Here is a 21155-nt window from a genome sequence, read left to right on the forward strand (position 1 = left end):
GTATTATGGCAGTAGGGGACCATAAATGTACCAGAGTCCTGAGAGAGGAGAATGAACGATTAATTCTCACCTACTCCTCATTTCCAGATCTCCCAGAAAAGCATTCTGGTGAGTGATGGCCTCTTCAGCTTTTGTTTTCCTTCTCATTGAAGTGAACACCAGTGAGAGAGGAGACTCACTAAATTAATTCAGATTGGCTTAGATAAGGACCCTGTGATGTTGATTAAAAACCATCCATAGAGCCATTAGCAAAGTGAGATAATAAATGAAGATGCGTTGAGTCACATGAGTTTTCGTGTGCGGGAACATCAGGGAGCAGTCTTGAGTCCAGTCTTCTTTAAACATCTTCATTCATTAGCCAAAAGACAGGAAAAGAGTACATGTTAATTAAAATCACAGATGATCCAAATTGGGAAGCACTGCATAAATCAGTGAAGATAGAGGGATTAGAAACCTTAGGCAGGAAATGACAAAAGGAGATGCAGCTTCAAAATGTGGGGCAGAAATAATCTCTACGAGGACACAATCAGCAGAAAAGAGGGCTGTTCAAGAAGCAGGATTAATGGGAGGAAGCCAAAGGATGTGGACCATGGAGTAAAGGGCAAGGTAGCAGTGCAGTTATTTAAAGGTGACCTTTGTACCTTTTCACTGGATAGCTTGGATTCAAAATTAATTTACAGTTGGCAAGATTAAAAGGTCAGTGTAGCTTTGGACCATATATGCAGAAACAGGTTGCCAAGGAAAGACGTGGAAGGCCACCTCTATAATAGCCTGCTACCACATCATTCAGACTTAATTTTTTTTTTTTTTTCAATTCTGCAAGACCCTGTGCACCAGAGTGTATGTAAATTAGATGCATATCAATCAAAATGGGCAGCCTGGGAGAGTTGCTGGCCTTGGTGAATATGGCTTTCAAGGAAAGGAGGTCGTTTCTCCACCTCCACAGTCCCTGTGGGACTTTGTCTCCCTAAGACAAGGAAAGGAGCTAAGAGAAGGGGCTTGAGGCTAATCAGGTAATGAGAGACGTAAAAGAGGAGCCCCAGTGCTGTGCTACACTTTCGTTGAATGTCCGGCTTGTGGTGTGACAGGTTTGACTCACGTGCATCGTTACTTTTAAACTGAGGCTGTTCAATACCACAAGCAACCCAGATAAGACAAAATTTTCTGATGTGAGTGGAAACAGCAAGAAGCATCTGTGTAAGATCTTAGGCATTCCACTCTAACAAAGGTAGAAGTTTTAAGAAAGGAAATATTTGGGATAACCACATAAATAAAAAGTTCCTTCACCTTCCGAGGAATGTAAAATCACACAACAGCTACCACGTTAATCAGAAACCCTTGAAAATACAATAGGGGAATTGGCAAAATACCCTTTTGGCAAAGGGATGGATGTTTGCACAGATAGCCAAGGACAGGCATTTAATTCTAAGTCCTGTACAGAAAGCCTTAGTTTGTATTTAACAAATACATTTCTTTCCCTCAGCGTACCCTAGTAGAGTGCTGATGTGACATTACTCTAGGAACCATGTATGCATAGATGACTGTTTTATGTGCCCTATCTAACTCTTAGCAGATGGTTTTAACTCATTTAGGATAGCAAATAAGTTAAAAAACACTAAACAGAACAGTATTTTTTTGTATCTTTTTACAGGTAGACTGAGAATAACACATGTCCAGGTTAAAACTGTATCCTACAAGAAGTATTTGATGGATTACTCCTAGGTATTTCTAAGACGTAAATACAAAAAGTGAGTATGAATTCCAGTACATGGGATGTTTTAATTATGTTTTGTTATTTAAAATCAAATTATGATAGTTGTAATGTTTATTGTGCAGTTCTCTCTAATTGGAGCTGTGAGGAATTTCACTAATTTCTTTAGAACATGTCTATTATTGATTTGTGTTTATTTTTATTATCTGACAATGATAATTTGCTTTATAGTCCCAGTCAAGATCTCATTTTTACTATGCCAGGCACTCTAGAAACATGGACAATCTCTGTATGAAATGACTTAGATCTAAGTACAAATCAAGAAGCTATGGATAGTGACACAGATGGAGACCCATGGATGAAATAAGAAAGTGCTGGTCAGTATGACAGGCAATGCTAATAGCGCATCTGCAGCTTAGCCCTTTTCCCTGCTTTCTAGATATTACTGCGGAGAAAGAAAGAGAATAAAAATATTATTTTATAGATTTTTATGGGGAGCAGCGTGGAAGAAAATAGCACTCATTTCAAAATCCAGCACATGGACTATGGAAAATGGTTGTGTGGGTTGACTGGGTGCAGACAGTCTAGTTTTGATATAAATGAGGAAGGGAAATCAATACTATATCTGGGAAAATCACCTTTGCATACAGGGTATATTATCAGGGCAAATTTACATCTGTGAAAAATCAGAGAAAGGGATTCTGCAGTAATTAAGATGTTCAACAATAAAAGGCTGAGATAAGAGATTTACCTGGATGGGTAGATAGAGAGGAAAGACATTATCTTAAGTATGTTACACAGAACAGATCTGCAACACTTCCATATAACAGGGAAGTGGCATCTGGAAGAGGAGTATGAGTTGAAGCTAATATCAAAGTTATGGGCATGTGACAGGATGGTGGCAATGTCCATAGTGACAGAGAAGGAAGGTTGCTTGGAGATCATGGCTGGGACTCCTCAAATGGAAAGCAAGCAAAGTTGAGACTGTTGAGTACACAGAAAAAGACAAGAAGAGGGTAGAGAAGTAGAACCATGAATCAAAGAATCACAGAATTGGCAGAGACCTTTGGAGCTCGTCTAATCCAACCACCTGCTCAAAGCAGGTTTTCCTAGAGAAGGTTGCTCAGGACTTTGCCCAGTTGGGTTTTTAATATCTTGAAGAGTGAGGATGCCACAACCTCTCTGGGCAACCTGTTCCAGTGTTTGACCACCAGCAATGCAAATAAGGTTTTACTAATGTTCAAATGGAATTTCCCATATTTCGGTTTGTGCCCATTGCCTCTTGTCCTGTCACTATGTACGACTGAGAAACGTCTGTCTCCATCTTCTTTAACCCACCCATCAGGTTTTATGCGCATTAATAAAAACCCCAGCTCTCTCATCCTCTTCTCATATTAGAGATTCTCCAGTGCCTTAAAAATCATGATAGCCCTTCACGCAACTTGCTCCAGTCTGTCCATGTCTCTTTTGTACTGGGCAGCCCAGAAAGGGACCCAGCACCTGGATATGTCCCACCAGGGCTGAGCAAAGGGGAAGAATCACCTCCCTCAACCTGCTGGCAATGCTCTGCCTAATGTAGCCCAGGAAACTGTTGACCTTCTTTGCCTTGAGCACATTGCTGGCTCATGGTCAACTTGATGTCTACCAGGACCCCTACCAGGCCCTTTTCTGCCAAGCTGCTTTCCAGACAGTTGTCTTCAGCCTGGTGGTGCCTGGGGTTATTGCTTCCCAAGGGCAGGATTTGGCATTTTCATTGCTGAATTTTGGGAGGTTTCTGTGGGCTCATTTCTCCAGCCTGTCCAGATCCCTCTGAATAGCAGTGCAACCCTCTGGTGTATGAGCCACTCCTTCCAGTTTTGTATCGTCTGGAAACTTTCTGAAGGTGCACCCTGCCTCATCCAGGTCATTAATGAAAGGCTTAATAGTAACCTAGTATCAGCCCCTGGGGTACCTCACCAGTGACTGGCCTCTGGCTGGACTTTGTGCCACTGATACTTTGAGCCTGGAAGTTCAGGCAGTTTTCAGTCAAGCTCACTGTCCATTTATCTAAGCCATATTTCATCAGTTTATCAATAAGGATGTTACGGGAGACTGTCAATGCATTACTAAAGTCAAGATAAGCAACATTCACTGCTCTCCCTTCATCCACTGAGCCACTCACCTCCCTGCAGACACTGATCAGAACAATTAAGCATTTCTCCTTCATAAATCCATGCTGACTACTCCCAATCAACTTCTTGTTCTTCATATATTTAGAAATTATTTCCAGGATTATTTGCTCTATCACCTTCCCAGAGATCAAGGCTGACCGGCCTATAGTTCCCTGAATCCTCCTTTTTGCACTGCCTGAAGATAGGAGTGATGTTTGCGTTCTTCCAGTCCTCAACTGCTGCAGGCTTTCGAAGATAATTGAGAATGGCCTCACAAGGACATAATCCATCTGTCCTAGCACTCATGGGTATATTCGATCAGGTCCCAGGGACTCATGCATATCCAGTTTGTTCCCTAACCTGATCCTCCGCCACCAACTATATGTCTTCCTTGCTCCAGACTTTGCCACCTGGGATTGCTGCGGGCAAGTCTTACCAGATCAGACCCTGCACCAGCTTCGTTGCCCTTCTCTGGACACGCTCCAGCACCTCAATGTCCTTCTTGTAGTGAGGGGCCCAAAACTGAACACAGCACTTGAGGTGCGGCCTCACCAGTGCTGAGTACAGGGGGACGATCGCTGCCCTGGTCCTGCTGGCCACAGTTTCTGATACAAGCCAGGATGCTGTTGGCCTTCTTGGCCACCTGGGCACACTGCTGGCTCATATTTAGCTGGCTGTTGACCAACATTCCCAGGTCCTTTTCCGCTGGGCAGCTTTCCAGCCACTCTGCCCCAAGCCTGTAGTGTTGCCTGGGGTTGTTGTGACCCAAGTGCAGAACCTGGCACCGAGCCTTGTTGAATCTCATACAGTTGGCCTTGGCCCATCAATTCAGCTTGTCCAGATCCCTCTGCAGAGCTTCTCTACTCTCAAGCAGATGAACACTCCTGCCCAACTTGGTGTCATCTGCAAATTTACTGAGGGTGCACCCAATCCCCTCGTCCAGATCATTGATAAAGATATTAAAGAGAACTGGCCCCAGTACTGAGCACTGGGGAACACCACTTGTGACTGGAGATTTAACTCCATTCACCACAACTATTTGGGCCTGGCCATGCAGCCAGTTTTTTACCCAGTGAAGAGTAGAATAGATTTTTAGCAAGTTGTGAGAGAAGAGAAAGGAGTCAAAGCATTCAGAGTTGGAAGAAGGAATAATGCAGATTTATCAAAGGGGAAAAAGACAAACAAGATACCCTGGAGAGGAACTGAGGTAGCCAAAGTAGGACAAAACATCAGAAATGAGAGACTGAAGAGTTGACTGTTTCAGGCAGCTGATAAAATAGGGATGAAATGTATGAAAAGCAAGTTCTTAAGATCTGGCAAAGGAGATTGAGTTATTGGAGATGTGGGCAGGAGTGGCTTCAGTGAGATAGAAGACATGGAAGGCAAATGGAAAAGGTCTAAAATGGAGCTGGAGGTTGAGTGATTGTAAAGAGTGTGCTGGTTTTAGTTAGACATGAAGAAGAGAGGAGAGGAGAGGAGAGGAGAGGAGAGGAGAGGAGAGGAGAGGAGAGGAGAGGAGAGGAGAGGAGAGGAAGATCATTAACTGGTGTTTTTGGAATTACTGTCTTTAACTGGAAAGTCTGGTGGTTTTCTATTTTGAAATGACAAGCAGAGAATGAGAAGATTTGGAGTGGATAGAAAAAAATGGGGCAAATGGATGGTCCAAGAAGGGAGTAAGAAAAAGATGTTGCATCTCAGATGAAAAAGTAAAGATTAGACAGTCAGAGAAAAGGATTGGAAAATGACTTATAATGGGAGTCTTGTTATATTAGAAAGTTTTCTCATGAAGGAAACTGGTAAGATCCTGTTCGTAGAGAGAGGTGAACACAGCGGGAACAGGAGGCCACAAGGACAGAGTCAAAATGGTACAAAGTGTTCAGAAATTTGCATTTAGGCTAGAAAGCTAGGGTGCATCTTCAGTGGATAATAGGCAGAACTGAAGAAGAGAATGAATTAGCAGTTAGGAAAGATGATCTGATCAGATTTCCCTGCAAGGTGGTGGGTATGCGGATATTTTGAAAATGGATACTGAGACCTAAATTAAGTCTTCCTGTTCAGGCAGGGGGACAATGTTGGATGACTCTAAAGCATCTAGTCCATGCAGCACATGAAGTGCTTGTAGAGAAGTCATTCTCTCTTGCTCTCCCCTTCCTTGTAGACTACTGTCTAGGGCAACTAGACACCTGAATTATGCATGGCCATTGCCCAAAGCTAGATGGGATGATTGTAGGAATTAATGTTCCTAAGCCCTTATTTCTTATCTGTGACGTGGGGTCAAAGTTCCCCCTTGATATTTATCTTCTCTATTTAGATTTTAAGAGCTTTTCACCTGGAAGGTGTGCATACAGCACCTGCCACTCCGGATGAAGGCTGGGGCATCTAAAGGCTCTTGCCATACAAAGAAGAAGGAAATGTTCCCCTCAACCTGGAAAGTCTTGACATGAATGATGAAGGGAGAGAATGAAATGGCCATTAATGAAAAAATCCTACAAGTATGGTAGGGGCAGTTCTGAAACTCATAGCCCTGAATATAAAGTGATATTTAAATGAAATTGATGCAGAATTATGTTGACTTGCAAGATAGAGTGGAAGTGGTTAGCGAACACCAGTGCTTTAATCACCAGTGCTGTACAGATAGTGACATAAATAATAGGAGGCAGTTCCCAAAGCACGGTAACTCTGCCTGCAGGTTATGTCCAGGAATTTGTTCTTTACTCTTTGTGGAGGAACCTCCAGCTGCTATAAGGAATCAAATTGGTTTTTTCCATAATAACAATGAACATTATGAATTCACTGGGAACTCAGAACCTTTCTCCTATACATATATATGTAGAGGACATATAAATATGCATATCTAGCCTACTCAAATGAAATATGCAGTGTGTTGGGGTTTGGGTTGCTTGGAAGTATTAGGGCTGGTGTGAGCTGAAATGTTGTGTCTGTAGCCAGGATTCAAAAAGTTGAGCCTTGAGAAAGATCTCACTGCAAGATAAAGACTACGCATCAAAGAAAAAGAAAAAAAGAAAAATAGAGGTGAAAAACTGTCAGAAAAATAAGTGTTTTCAAAGTCAGGGTTTCATGGTAAGTGGTAACAGTATAATGAGGTGACAGCCTACAGCAAACTGAGTGGAGTGAGGAAAAGGAGAGAAAAACTCTAAAATAGAATTCCCCAACTTGCTGGGAGTCACCAAACATGACAAGCTCTGTTTACTAAAAGATGGGTAAGTTCACAGGACATATCTAGATGGCTTTATACTGAAGGTGAATTCTTATTTATCAAACTAATCTGAAGAAGTTGTTTTGTTTTGTTTTTTAAATAAAATTACTACTCAATTTTTCTTTACTTTGATGAATTTAATAACCTTTTTTGCTGCCAATGGATCTGATTAGTGACAAAAGGTCAGAGGGTCAATAATAGACCCCAAATAAATTATTTTCTGTAGAATCATGGAATTTTTCCCCAGTTATGTCCAACTGGGCAGTGGAGTTAGCCATGCCAGCCATGTGGCAATCACATCTCCACCTCAAGGGGCCGGTCCATAGCCACCTGCCAGGTATGCCATGCTGGTTAGTCCAATGCTGTCTGCTGAATGGAGCTGGCAATGGACAATGTGCACAGAAAAGGAGTACGAACAGTACAAAGAATAGAGGATGTTATTTTACTGTCTTGTTAAAAGGAATAAAATGCCTCAGGGTAGGTAGAGTATTTCTCAGGGTGCTTTTCAGCCAACATCTTTGCTTTGGAGCAGCCAACGTTCATCCAGAAACGGGCTGAATTTCAGCATTGTTGCTCACTTGCACTTTCTCAATGGAAACCGTGGCTCATTGCTGATCAGACTATTTTTACTCAGGTGAGAAAAGATAGCATAAGCTGGCTGGCATTAAGTTCCTCAGCTTGAAAACGCTGGCTGTTGTTGGCTTTCGTGCCATTCTGCTGCATCCTGTGCACTCTTTCCCTATCTATTCTCTTGTTATTACCCCATAAGGAAACTCCTATTTATTTTGGGATAATTACAATCACTTTATATGAATAAGTTTTTTGGAATAAGTTTTTGTAAATAATCCCCCTTTGTCCAGCTAACTAGAAACTACTAGATAGATAATGCGTACATCTTTTCAAATTTCCTCAAGTCCCCTAAGTTGTCTTAGCCTTCATCTGCCTGTCACAGAATCGACATGGCGTATCTTCTCGTTTACTCTACAAATCCAAGCAAAGTGTCTTTACCATCTGTATATTTGTACAGCATCTAATACATTGGGCTGGTGATGCACTTATAGCCTCCAGGTGCTACAGCTATAGAGATGTTATATAATAACAGGGAGCTGCTCGTTCTCCCACAAGGCATCTTGTTTCAACCCACAATATAGAGACATTAATTTAAAAGGTTCTATTTAGTCAAATCAATCTGTCATGCAATGTTAATTAAGCATTAATTGATACTTATTTCTCTGAGGCACCAGATCATCATTTTTCTTGAACAACCCCTGAAGTTTGGCTCAAGATACTGGAGGAAGGATGAAACAGGCTCGTCTTTGTGACTACTAGAGGCATTATTTATTTATTCATTTGCTTATTTATTTTTGCTGTCAAGTGCATCAGTCTCCATAATCCTCTTCCCCCCCATTCCCACCCCACCCACCCCCCCTTATTTGCCAGAGGAGGAACTGGCAAAACAATAGGAAGGATGTAATTAACAGCTTGGCTGTGGGGTGTGCGGACGGGTGGGCGTAGAAACCAGTAAGAAATCAGAAGTTTAATACGAGTTTGTTTGTACGTTGTCAGTCAATCGTTTTCTCCCTGTTTAGATTTGCGACTGAATTGCAGATGTATTTCTTGGACGCATCAGATTTTGTTTTTCTTTTGCTTTGCCGCAGAAAGCTATTTTCAGCTTAGGTTTTGTTCCTCCTGTTGTGACACGCAGGAGATACGATCTCACACCCTCTAAAGAACTGATACACAACAGCAATGCCATAACAAAGATCCTGTCATGACACTGTTTGGTAAAAGAGGTAACTCCATAGCAATGGAACTGCCTTTAGCTGTGCATGTGGAGTATCTCGGAGAAATCTTCCCCTGGGGGTACTTATTGCTCGTCTCCTTGTAGTTTAATAATACACCAAAATATCATAGCATCTTCCTTCTGAAAACCACGTGCTATTTGACGAGCATTAATGACATAGGTTTAAACACAGCCTGCACTGTGCAGCACAGTGTACACATACCACCCACCTCCACCAACAGGCTGATTCGCCCAGACGCTCTAGCATGGTTTACGAGATGCTTTCAGGGTTTCCTTATGTATCTCTGCATGATCTCGCAACGTGCATTATAGCCAGATCTAACAGTGCCACACACGAGGCTGACACAGCTGGTACATCAAAAGTGCTCCAGTCACAGCCTGTGACACTGGACTGCACAGATGCCGCAGTGGCTGCTGGTGCATCCTCTGTTCCCTCTCCATCGCTGCTTATCTTTCCCCCTTGCCTTGTGCAAGACTCTGTGCAAGCCCTGGCTTGTCACCCACAGCCATGGTACAGACGGACGACTTCACTGTGGGTGCCAGTGGGAGCTACGCATCCAAGGATTTTCATCCCAGTTTGCTTTTGCTCGTCCATACTGGCCGAGGTAAACAAGTTTTGTTTGTGGTAAAGCTTTCAAACGCTCTGGCTGTCCCAGGCTAGGCTTGTTTTAATTTACAGATTCTAATCAGACGTTGATTGATAGGGTGGGGAGGACAATGCAAATAAGGAGTAATATTTGCTTTGGGGCACGTAAGCATCAGTTTCCATTCTGCAGGAGAGCACAAAATGTTTCTGTATGAAAAAGCTGCTTTTTCATCTAATTTTAACGCTAATTTTCCAACTGTGTATGACTCTATCCTTGACTCTGCTGCTGGGCAAGTTTGATTTTTTGCATGCTTTCTCACTGGGATTAAGAAACCACTGCATATCATAAGGCAACACCAAGAGGAAGGCAAGTAGGGACGTTCATCTTTCATGCAACAGGATGATCCAAAACACAGAAGTATGGAAAGATAAATAAAAGTGAGTTATAGGATCTGTCTTCACCTGGTACAGGAAAGCACTCTTGAGTACTGCTGCTGCAAAACTGTTCAGCGTGTGTTTAGCTCCTGTGCGGAGTCCTATTAAGTCCTAACATGAAGTACAGGCTTAAATAAGGCAGGCAATTCAAAATATACTTCAACAGGTGGCATCCTTCCCCTGACTCCATTTTGTAATAGCGTCGTAATATCACCAGTGATAATAATGGACAATCATAAACTTGGTAAGGTTTATGTGCCTTTGAAGTGGAGCAGTCACCTTTTTTCACTGTATTGCTACATTAAGGCTAGTTTAGTTTTCTGCAAGTGATGCTGAGCAGGTATAACTCTTATCTGGTCTAGGCAAAGAAGCAAGTTCTTCATTTTAACACATTTAACCTGTTAGCAGGAATGGACAGTCTGACTCAGCTGAAAGTACCATCCTGAACACTTACTATTAGCAGTGTATTAACCTAATGTGGCCTTTTGGGGAGAGATAAGTATATCAGATTTCAATACAGGGATCAGCACCTCTGAATTACAGCTCAGCTCAGAAAAGACAAGTAACGGTACACCGCAGCCTTCACAAAGATCTTCCAAATCTAGCTGAAACAAGAAATACAAGTGTCTGTGAGAACAGCAGTGCAGGTATAGAGAATTTGAAAGCTGGAGAAATGTTTTTTTCTGAGCTGGACATCTGGCTCAAGGAGGTTTGTTCATTCCTGCATGATGGAAACAATTTGTTTTCTCCAAAGATTGCTAAATAGAAGGTGCTTGTGGGGAGGGGAAGGCGAATGCATGCCTAAGGCATGCACTCACATCTACAGAGCATTCAGTCCTTTTGGGAAAATAAAAATTAGCTTGGCCAGCCTCGTGCAGAATTGGTCCGCTGTGGAAGGCAAAGACACAATTCACCTGCGATCCTCAATTTTCACTGTCTGTGCTGGGGAACTGGAGCTTTTAAATGTAATTACCAGGCACTAAGGAGTCGTTCTTCTGGCAGTCCCATCAAGGATGGAGAGGCTCCCTGAGATGCTTCTTCAACAGGCAAATGCAGAATATTCTGCTTATTTTTGCACGGGATCTTAATTCACCCGTATTAGACCATCTGTAAAAAATTTGCAGCTGTGCTGGGCAGTGCTCAGCCACAGAATTTGCTCCAAGTGGTGTTCCCAGTTAAAGTCAGCCACACTGCAAAGGATGCTGGCAAAATGTCCTTGCTCTCTGTAAAACATGTGCTCTGCAGTCATAGGTGGTGGCCTTGATGAGGTGAAAGGACTTTTTAGCACTCTTCTACACCCTTGCTTACAAAGGCAGCCATCCATGACCCTGAGAGTCTGAGGATTGAGTTTCAAGCTGTCATTTATCTGGACAGTGTTTCTGAGTTTCACTTTATTTCCTTAATTCTATTATAATTTTTTTGCATTTTAATGGTGTGACATTTGCCAGGGAAAACATTTGCAGCAATAAATCTCATCAAAATCTCAACCAAAATCTCATCTATTGCTTGACATTAATTTTGATCCTTTCCACCGCAGCTGTCTCCCTGCAGGTTTCATCTTTGTGCTGGGAGACAGGGATTTGCTCATCCTACTCCATTGCTCACAGAGCAGCCTCTGAGTGTTACATGATGGGAGGGCACAGAGGAAATTTTTTTTATTTTTGTAGTTAAAGGCAGTGGCATAATTTCCACATTGTTTCCCCTTGCTTGAACCTCTCTGATCTCTTTGACCAATTCCTTACCATTGCCTTGTCGATCTGTTAGCACTCTTACCCAACTCTCAGAAGTTCAAAAAAAGTCTGAAAATAAATCCATGGACAGGTGCACAAGTGGGGCTGTTCTCCCTGTTTGCAGTTGCCCTGCTTATTTAGAAAGTCTGCAGCAGCCACCTCTGTTCCAGGTGGCTCTTGGAGAGAGGACATTGTCTTTCTCCCTCCCATTGCGCTGGCCAACTATGGTAAAAGCAAAAAGCACGTGTGCAATGACAAAAACAAAAAGCACATATGCAGTGGCATCGTTTTCTGTTCGGGCAGGAGAATTGTGTAGCTGCAGCACTGAGCTCTCCAGGGAAGACAGCAGGCAGATCTGCTGTTGGAGGTCAAAGAGTTGATGGCATCCTAAAAACAATCCTACTAGGCATTGTTCTGTTAGCTTGTTTTGGAAATGAACTCAGTTTGCAAGCCCATGCAATGAGTGTAAAACTGAACATCCTAAAAAAGTGAACATTGAGATTTGCTGACAATACCTTGGGGCAGCAGACAGGCACCTCTGGGGCACCTCTAAAAGGAGCATTCAGCTCTCTGGGTTGGCACACTGGATTCCTCTTCACCAAAGGATGTAAGCTGGACCTGCCACATGTTGAAAACAAAGCAGTGGAATATCCCCCCCTCCCCCCCCAAAAAAAAAAAAAATAAAAGGCAATTTGTTTGTTTCCTTGCTCATTTTTTTAAAGCCCATAGTTACATCCAGGGGGAAAATCAAGGGATACAACTGGGACACGTACTGCTTCGTGATGGCATGACTTGCTGAAGTGATAAAATGCATGACGTTTCTTGACACATGCATATTCTTAGTAGCTGCTGATGAGCCAGGATGAGTGGTAGTGCAAATGTTTGCTAACTTGGGGATGGCTTCTGATACGGAAGGTATGCAGAGCTGTCTTTGAAGTCTGCAATAGCCAGGCACATATGTAATTGGGATCAGCAGTGGGTGTTCATTCCCCAAGGACACCTCAAAGAATGCATCAGAAAAACTCACAACCCTAAGGGCAATGCCACTGGAACCCTCTCCGAGACAAGGCCATGTTGGAGGTCTGAAGGTCCATATGGATGCAGGGGTTGCAGGAACTCGTGTGTTGGCTGTAGGTTTGCAATACTCAGCAGCAGGATATGCATTTGGGAGGTGACTCTGGACCCCACTTTGAAAAAGGGTCTTTTTGTTTCCCCTGAGATATTTTTCCATAGTCATGCCAGAGGAACCGTAGTGGAAATGTCAAGTTCGTGGGTTTCTGAGACAGCTTGGGCTTTCTGGGAAGACACCTGTGTCTTTTTCTCCTCTTCTTCTTTGGCCATCTCTTTTATTTTTCCAGGCTTACATCCAAACAGCATGAGTGTGTTCTGAATCTTAGCTTAGTTACTCCCTGATGAAAACAAATGTATTTAGAAAATCATCCAGAGACTCAGATCAAATATCTTTAAAAAAACACTGCACTTCAGCTCACCAAAGCCTGGACCACTTGTGCCTCCTTTACTTTCTTTATGATCTTTACAAGAATTTTCATTAGAAAAGGTAGCTGTTCTTGGACTAATAAAGCTTCTCCTCTCTGTGTCTGTCTGTTAGATGAGGATGCTAATAGCAAAAGAGAGATAATTGTGCTTTAATTGGGTTCTGCTTGTTCAAAGAAGGAGGGGGCAAGGGATGCCTTTTGGTTCCCATGGCCTTCTAGATAAGTTTCCACATAATGCCAATTAAGAGCAAAATAAAGAGTATGCAAAACAGATGACAACTGCTGCTCACCAGGAATCATTCTTTTGTGACTAAAACAATGGGGCCTTCAACCAAGGGTGCGCTTTTTGCTGCTGTAGTTTCCCTTGATATATTATTGCATTTTGCATAAGATTTGCTGCCGAATGGATCAAGCCTGGAAAAGTTTCAGATGAATGCGACAGTGGGAGCCTTCCAATTGTATATGTGTGTGTGTTACACTTGTCAAAAGCAGAAAAGAAAGTTAGATTAAGTTATTTTTTTCCCGTACAAGTTATTTTTATTTTGTTTTTATTTCAAAGGGAACTATTGTATACGGGGAGGGGTCAAGGGGTTTTTTTCTTCTCTTTTTCTACATTTTTTTTTTCTCTCTCCTTGTTTGTTAGTTTTAGGGGTAATTATTCACCAGGGCCTTTTCAACTGTCAAATGCAACAAAAGGTAATCCGGCCTTTTCTCTTCCCTGCCCCCACACCCGCCTTTTCCTCCAACAGAGCAGCCTTTGTTGGGGAGGGTCATCATTTCACAAGGATCCTTCTTCATCCCACAAGTTAGAAACGCTCTTCTACTTTATATCAAGGCGACCTCTCATGAATGTTGGGACACTTGGGATGTTGCAGCTGATGCTCTGCCCTGGGGGATGTTACCCATGGACAATTGCCAGCTTGACAAATTAGGCTATGATAGATACTCTGAATACTTTCTTTTCCTTCAAGCAGGATGTCTAACTTACTTACTACATGAGCTGGTTATCAATTTATCTACAATACATACCCTCGCATTAATCAGTCTCCGTCTAAAGGGTGGTCCTTAACCACTGGCTTGGGTTCACAACTCCATTTCACTAGATGAGCCCTCTGACTTCCCAAATTACGTTTTCCTTTTTCTTCATGATTTGCAGCTCCTTGCTGTTGAGGAAGCGCATAGTGGAAAGAGCACTGTTCAGTGCCAATGCATTTTGTAGACAGAATTATGCTACTTATAAACGGATCAATATATGCCAATCTCCAGCTTCATATAAATATTTGCTTAGATACTAAATTGATCTTGTCCTAGATTTGCCATAATTTAAGTCTATGAAGCTATAATCAAGACTCCTTGATAATAAAAAGAACCCATCAGCAATTATACTCATTCACTTCCCCATATTCAAGGCTATTTCAGCATTTCACTGATAAACTCCTGTTTTCAATCAAATTTGCAGTGTGAAAATCAACATTGCACACCAGTTAATGATGCTGGAGTGCTTCATGTGTGGCATTTTGAAGTTATATCAGCGTGGAGACATGAGTGATTTCTGAGGGGCTTTCATCTGATATGGAAACTAGACTTTACTAAAAATGTACCTAAAACCTTCTCTCCAAACTCAAATTGAGCATTGCCCTTGCAGATTTGAATGTACTTTTAAATTTCTGGAAGTTTCCAAATTTCCTGGAAACAGAAGCACCTACAGATGTTTCTCTCATGTTTTTCTCATCACCATGATCACTTAGCATTTTTAGTATAGAATTATCTGTTAGTGTATTATATCAGAGTCCCATTGCACTAAATGCTGGAGTATCCATCCCCAAATAGTTTTGTTCTATATAGAGGAAATGGACAGAAAAGTGTGTCTGTTAAGGAATCTTATTTCTGTTTTGCAAGAGGGGAATGTCATCTGAGGGAGATGTGTACTCTCACAGTGTCATAGAGGAAGCCTTTCAAGGAAATAAATTAGACATCCCAAGCTTCATTCTGGTCAGAAAATAATTTTCACAATTAATTTCTTCAAACACTGGCACAGGAGGAGACTCCATCCTTGAGACTTTAAAAACTGGTTTAGGCAAGGCCCTGAGCCACTTGATCTAATTCCCCAATTAACTCCAACTTCAAACCTGGCCCTGCTGTGAGCAGGAGGTTGGACTAGATGGCCTCCAAAGGTTCCCTCCAACCTAAATTACTCTGTGATACTCTGAACTTTGGAAGTTCCCCTCCCTCTCAGCAGATGTGTATGAGCATATACATATAATAAAAACCCAAAGGAAGGCATATCTTAGTAAGCAATAATGGGAACAGGTTTGTAGGTAGATGCTGATAAGGACATCAGATGACAAGTGTCGTGGGTTATGCTAACTGGAGGAAAGAGCTAAAATCCCTTCACTCTCCCAGTGACTATGTGCTTGACCATAACATAAAGCTCTGTGCCCATATGGTTTTTCAAGATTGCAATTACTGTTATTTTGAAGCATGGCATTTTCAAGGTTAACCCATTGTCATGGGTTAGCCCTCATAGGCAGCTAACCCTTACACAACCACTCGCTCAGTCCCTCCAGGTGGGATAGAGGAGAGAATTGGAAGGGTAAAACTGCAAAAGCTCAGTGGGTTGAGATAAAACCAGTTTAACAGGCAAAGCAAAAGCCATGTGCACAAGCGAAGTGAAATAAGGAACTCATTAACTACTTCCCATCAGTATGCAGATGTTTAGCCATCCCCATGAAGTCAGGGCTCCATCACGCACAGCAGTTTCTTGGAAAGACAAGCATAGCACCATAGCAGCTACTATGGAGAAATTCAACTCTATCCCAGCCAAAACCAGTACACCCATTACCGGCTAGTTTTATTTTTTCTGAGCTAGACTTGGCTTCATGAGGCATGTCCTAGCATCTGAAACATCTATCCTCATCCATAACCGTTTAACCAGCCTGAGAGTGCTTTACAAAGAGATGTGTTAGGTGATCCTCTGAGTCCATCCCAATATCTCAACATGTGTGGTTGCACCCATTATTAAAATGGACCTGTGTTTGGAGTCCTGTACAGCACACACTGAAGAAAATCATCCTTTTAAGTGAAGAACCACATGTGCAAATGAATACTTTAGGTAAGTCAGAATATTACATAAATAATGAACAAATTTATAATTAAGTCAATAGCCTCAACACTTTAATTCCCATTAAAGATTCCTTGGTATTTTTGTAAGCAAACCAAATAAACTTTGGTTTGATGCCTCATTTGAAATTCTTTCAAACTCCACTACAGCCTTATAGTTTTTCCTAATTCAGAAAAATATCTGTTCAGGACTTGCTTTTCCTCTCTAAGCTGGCATTAGCATCCTATATGGATCGGATGCATATTGTATACTGCAGGGTGCACCTGTGCTCACAGCCCTTCCATCACTGCTTGAGTATTTCACATTTCCTAAGGAGCCTGAAGCACCCAAAACCATTAGTAAACCAAATGCATCGTGCTTCTCTCGAGGAAGGCAAATAGAATTAGACCTATTTTACAGATAAGAAAACTGAGGTCATTTTCCAGCTGATGTCTGAAGTTAAGCACCTATCTCACTGCTTTTAACTGTAAAATGATCTAACCACTGACGGCCCCACAGTGCTGGCTCTTTACCTTCACTTTTGATGCTCTAACGTTCAGCTCCCGCCGCCTCTCGCTCAGTCCCCAGTGGCGGCTGTCACAATATTTCATGCTTAATTGTCAGGAGAGCAGAGGCCCCTGGTAATCATCAAACACGGCGGATGTGCAGCACCTTCCGTGTCCATTTAATGCCTGGCTTTGTGCGTAAGCTGAAGGTGACTTTTCTCAGGGTTGTCACCCGAATGTGCTGCAGACAAATGAGCTCCGGCCAGAAAAATAAGACTTGCAGAGGGGTCTGGGAGCATTTGCTTGCTTGGTCTCTGAAAGGCCTTGCAAACTGTTTTGCTGATAACGTGAACAAATTGGTATTTAGACCCTGGACTCTAAATCAAAGAAAATACATGGAAAAGGACCTAATAAGTAGCACTCATTATCAGATTATTGCTGGCTCCAGAGCCTGCGGGGCAGGATCATATTCTGTTTCCTTTATCAGTCCCACCAATAGCTGGAGCCAACACTGACGTGGAGTTATCCCTCAGGAATAGTTGCCACCTCCTTATGGCTGATCATAAAAAATAAAAATACCCCCCCCGACCATGTATTTCCATAGGAAAATCAAGTGAAATAATTTTGACTTCAGTTTCTATACCAGCATGCTGAACACAGTCAAGAGATGCTCCTCATGGGAGAAGAGCCGAATTTTGCACAGCAGTTAACAGCTGGGGGTATCTCTGCTGGTGCTGTAGAGACGTGTGTGTGTTGCATCACATCAGCACAGCCCTGTGCGTGCCTGACCCCACTTTCTCTTGCTTGAAGGTCTGCTCCCAAGCAGCCGCACTGGCACCAGAGATTAGAAACTCAGCTGAACAATAGCAGGTGGAGGGCTTAATTCTTTACTGATGTTAAAAAAAAAAAAAAAATCAAAGCAGATCATTTCTGAGTGTTGCTCCCTTCATGAGGAGCAGTTGTCAGGGTGAAAAGGTGGAAGTGATAAGAGATTGTCATCCCTTGCAGGGATGGAGTCTTCTTTTGCAGAGCAGCTGCATAGCCCTTGGGACCTGAGCAAGAGAGGGATGTGATCAGGAGTAGGGATGGAACGCATAGGAGAGCAATAGCAGAACAGTCCCGCCCAGCAACACTGTCATGTGTTTCTTTTTTTAATAGAATTTTTATAACCACTTTTTTCCATAGGAGTTTAACAACCCTTTTCTGATTAGAAGAAACAATGAATTTCCATTTTCACAATACAGTAAAATAATGAATAGAAGAGTTACAGCCTGGAATCACCCTGCTTAATCTTATTTGATGCAGTATTTATCTCACCTAAAAATCCCTAAGTGTCCATTATAAAGTTCAGAAAGAAAAAGGCATTTTAAATGGCCTGTTCCTCTCACCTTCAGTGAACATATAAAACAGAGTGGCTGAATTGAGCACAAAAGTGTAACTTTTTTGTTTATTTTCTATACATATGGAGAGTCTAGAAAATGAGCAAGGGGCAGCTGTCTTGTGAGATGAATCCTATTTCCTATATCCCCTGGGCTTCCTCCAGATATAGACACCTCCAGAGGAGATTCACAGTTCTTAATGAGGAAACCACCCTCAGGAACTTCCGTTCTGTCTGCACCGATTAATGGAGGAAAATCCAGGCCAAACTATCTTCTTACTTAAACGCATGAGCCAGGTTGGGTGAGATGAAGCTGAACCCTACGTTGCCCAAAGGCGATGCAGGTGTGAACACCACCTTGATGTCATCATAGAATCATTTAGGCTGGAGAAGACCCTTAAGATCACTGAGTCCAACTGTTCTTTGCCTTCCTCAAAACAAAGTTCACCGCCTTACATGGTGTAGCCACACAGCCAGCACTGCAAGAATGCCGTCTCTTGGTTACCGTATGGAAAAATCACTTAAAATTAACCTCAGGGCTTCTTGATGAGTGTTGCACATTGATTGATTGAAAAAAATATAAGTGATGGCTAATGGGTGTATTAATCATAGCAGGACACACAACTTGAGAACATTAAGATAAAGGCCCTATTTCAAATATAGAGAAGGTGAGATCAAAGCTGACTTGTTGTCCTTTCATGCCTGATGGTTTTAAGGGGATGTCATCCAAAGAGTGGAGAACTGGCACAACTCAGCGTAGATTATCTTAAAAAGCAGACTAAAAACAAACAAAAAGCAGTAAAAATACCAGAATGTGATGATATGAAAACCCGTGCTTTTCTCAGTATGCTATTTAAAAATACGGAGTAATTAAACTTGATTTTGAAGTCTTGTATTTCATACATTTCTATGTTCATCCCAGGGAAACACATGATCTGCCAATGTTAAACTGAATATATTTTTTCAGTTTAATCAAATAATAAAATATTGCCACATCAATCTTTCCAGACTTTAAATAACTTCTGTGGGCTTGTTGAATGCTTACAAGACCCTTCAAAGTTTTGGGACCCGAGGAATTCAGCAGATTTCAAAAAGCACTTGGCAATTCATAGAGGCAGAATTTGCCTTGCCTTATTTTTTAGCTCTCTGCAGTGCAGACATCCACATTTTGGCTAGTCACCCTGGACTTCATCTACAGTCAATGAAGGGAAAGTGACTTCTGCGGAGCTCTTTAGATGACATGTTTTATATGTATATATTAGGATAAGATGAATTATACCTGTAAAACACATGTAGATAGCTATAACATAGACATTTTAATGGGGGTGGAAAATTTGCACCCTTTTCATTATTTGAACTGAGTTCTGATGTTATCATTGTGTCACATAGATTTGCGGGCTTTGTAGTCTACCTTTCTTATGTTGATTACGTATCTTCTAACCAAAATAAATACAAGTATCCATCTTTGATGTCCACTTACATTGAAGAGTACAGCTTGTGCTTTGTTCTTTATCTCAGCATTGCTCTTTAACCTCACAGGAGGCTCAATACTAATAACCAGCCCAGTGCCCCATAAATTTAAGCCACATTAACTCCTATTTAAGTTTGTGGTAGTTCAGGTCATTCTTTGCTTCCCATGGAGGAGCTACGGGGAAGGAGAGAGCTTGAGGAGTTGGAGAGTTTGAGGGACTCACATTTTGATGGTCTGAATAAGAAGAGCTGAGAATATTACAGCAAACAACCTATTTCCTGAGGAGGTGGGAGAAAATTTTCCTGAAGAGTTGCCACTTACAAACTATTTTCCTCTCCACAAGATTTAAAAAGCAGCATTTTTAAATAACATAGCACACCTCCTCTTCAGTTGGGAAGTTGAGACGCAGTGTGGGTAAGTGATTTTGAGAAAGCATTTTCCTGAATTGGTGTTGAAGCTGCAGACAGTACTGAAAAAAGTCTAACTCCCAGTAACGAAATTGCTCTTTTTCTGTTGATCCCTGTGACCAGTCACAAAACCAACACACATTAAGATTTCCAAAACTGTGTGTTAAAAAGAAAATGCAGCTAGCTGAGCTTCCGTAACTCCTTGTAGGTAGTGAAGATTGGATGTGAATTTAAATGCCCATTTTGGGGAGTTAGACAGAAGGATGGATGCCAGAGTGGATGCGATGATCTGAACTCATAGCGTTCTGGGTTCATGTTTAAAGGGTGGGCTGAGCGTGGCATGCTGGGGACTGAATGCCAGCTTGAGGGTCCCTCTCCCCGACAAGATCAATATGGATGTGATGGCTAGTCCTCCACACCTTGCTAGAAGGTGGTTTAGGAAGAAGATTCGCCCATGGGCTTTACAACTGGACACCATAAGTTTCCTCTGCAGCAACAGCAGAAAATGTGGCATTCGAGACACGATCCCATGGGCCACATTCAAACGCTGGGCTAGCTTGACCTAATACGCTGCACCAATGTCAAATCATAGCTTTGTTAAACATTTACATATACATATATCTCTATGGAGTAGAGTCTTAAAAATACAGACACACACCAAAAAACACAAACCTTTTTGGCATTTATACAGATAAGGCCATTTTTATTGGCAAATATTTTGCTTGGCACCGATTCAGCACGTACTAATAGCTTAATAATTTTGGCAGACACACCAATGAAAAATGTTACTGAACCAGACCCAATTATGTGTATAAAATGTAAACAGTTGTGTCTGCTGGGGATAACTGCAGTATGTTGTCAAGCCACGGCTGTAAATTACATATGGTAGATTGCTCTAAATTTGTTTTTGACAAACGACCGTCTGATGAGGTTGTTTCAGGGCCACACAACTGATGGAAGGACATTATCAGCAGAGCGTAATACCAGCATGGCTTTTGTTTCAGCTCTCGGTCCAGCTTTCCAAAGTTTGGCAGCTCTGACATAAGTTTTAGGCTGGTTTTCTGCTGTTCGCTTTCAGTAGACCCTCCACAATATCCTCATGCTGAAGTTATAATGAGTTAATTCCTGACAATTAATTCTTGTTCTCCATATTAGCCATCAGTG

General features: G+C 42.0%; 1 protein-coding gene across 2 annotated transcripts in view; it reads left to right on the forward strand.

Moving 5' to 3' along the window:
- TENM4 (teneurin transmembrane protein 4) overlaps nucleotides 1-21155 on the forward strand; it is a 622246-nt gene that overhangs the window by 205144 nt on the left and 395947 nt on the right. For both annotated transcript variants that reach the window (XM_054803254.1, XM_054803243.1), the window contains exon 3: nucleotides 1652-1748. The gene's annotated coding sequence lies outside the window, so the exon portion shown is untranslated. The remainder of the gene's footprint in view (nucleotides 1-1651; nucleotides 1749-21155) is intronic.

This window comes from Grus americana, chromosome 1 (assembly GCF_028858705.1).
Source record: "Grus americana isolate bGruAme1 chromosome 1, bGruAme1.mat, whole genome shotgun sequence".
Classification (NCBI taxonomy): Eukaryota; Metazoa; Chordata; class Aves; order Gruiformes; family Gruidae; genus Grus; species Grus americana.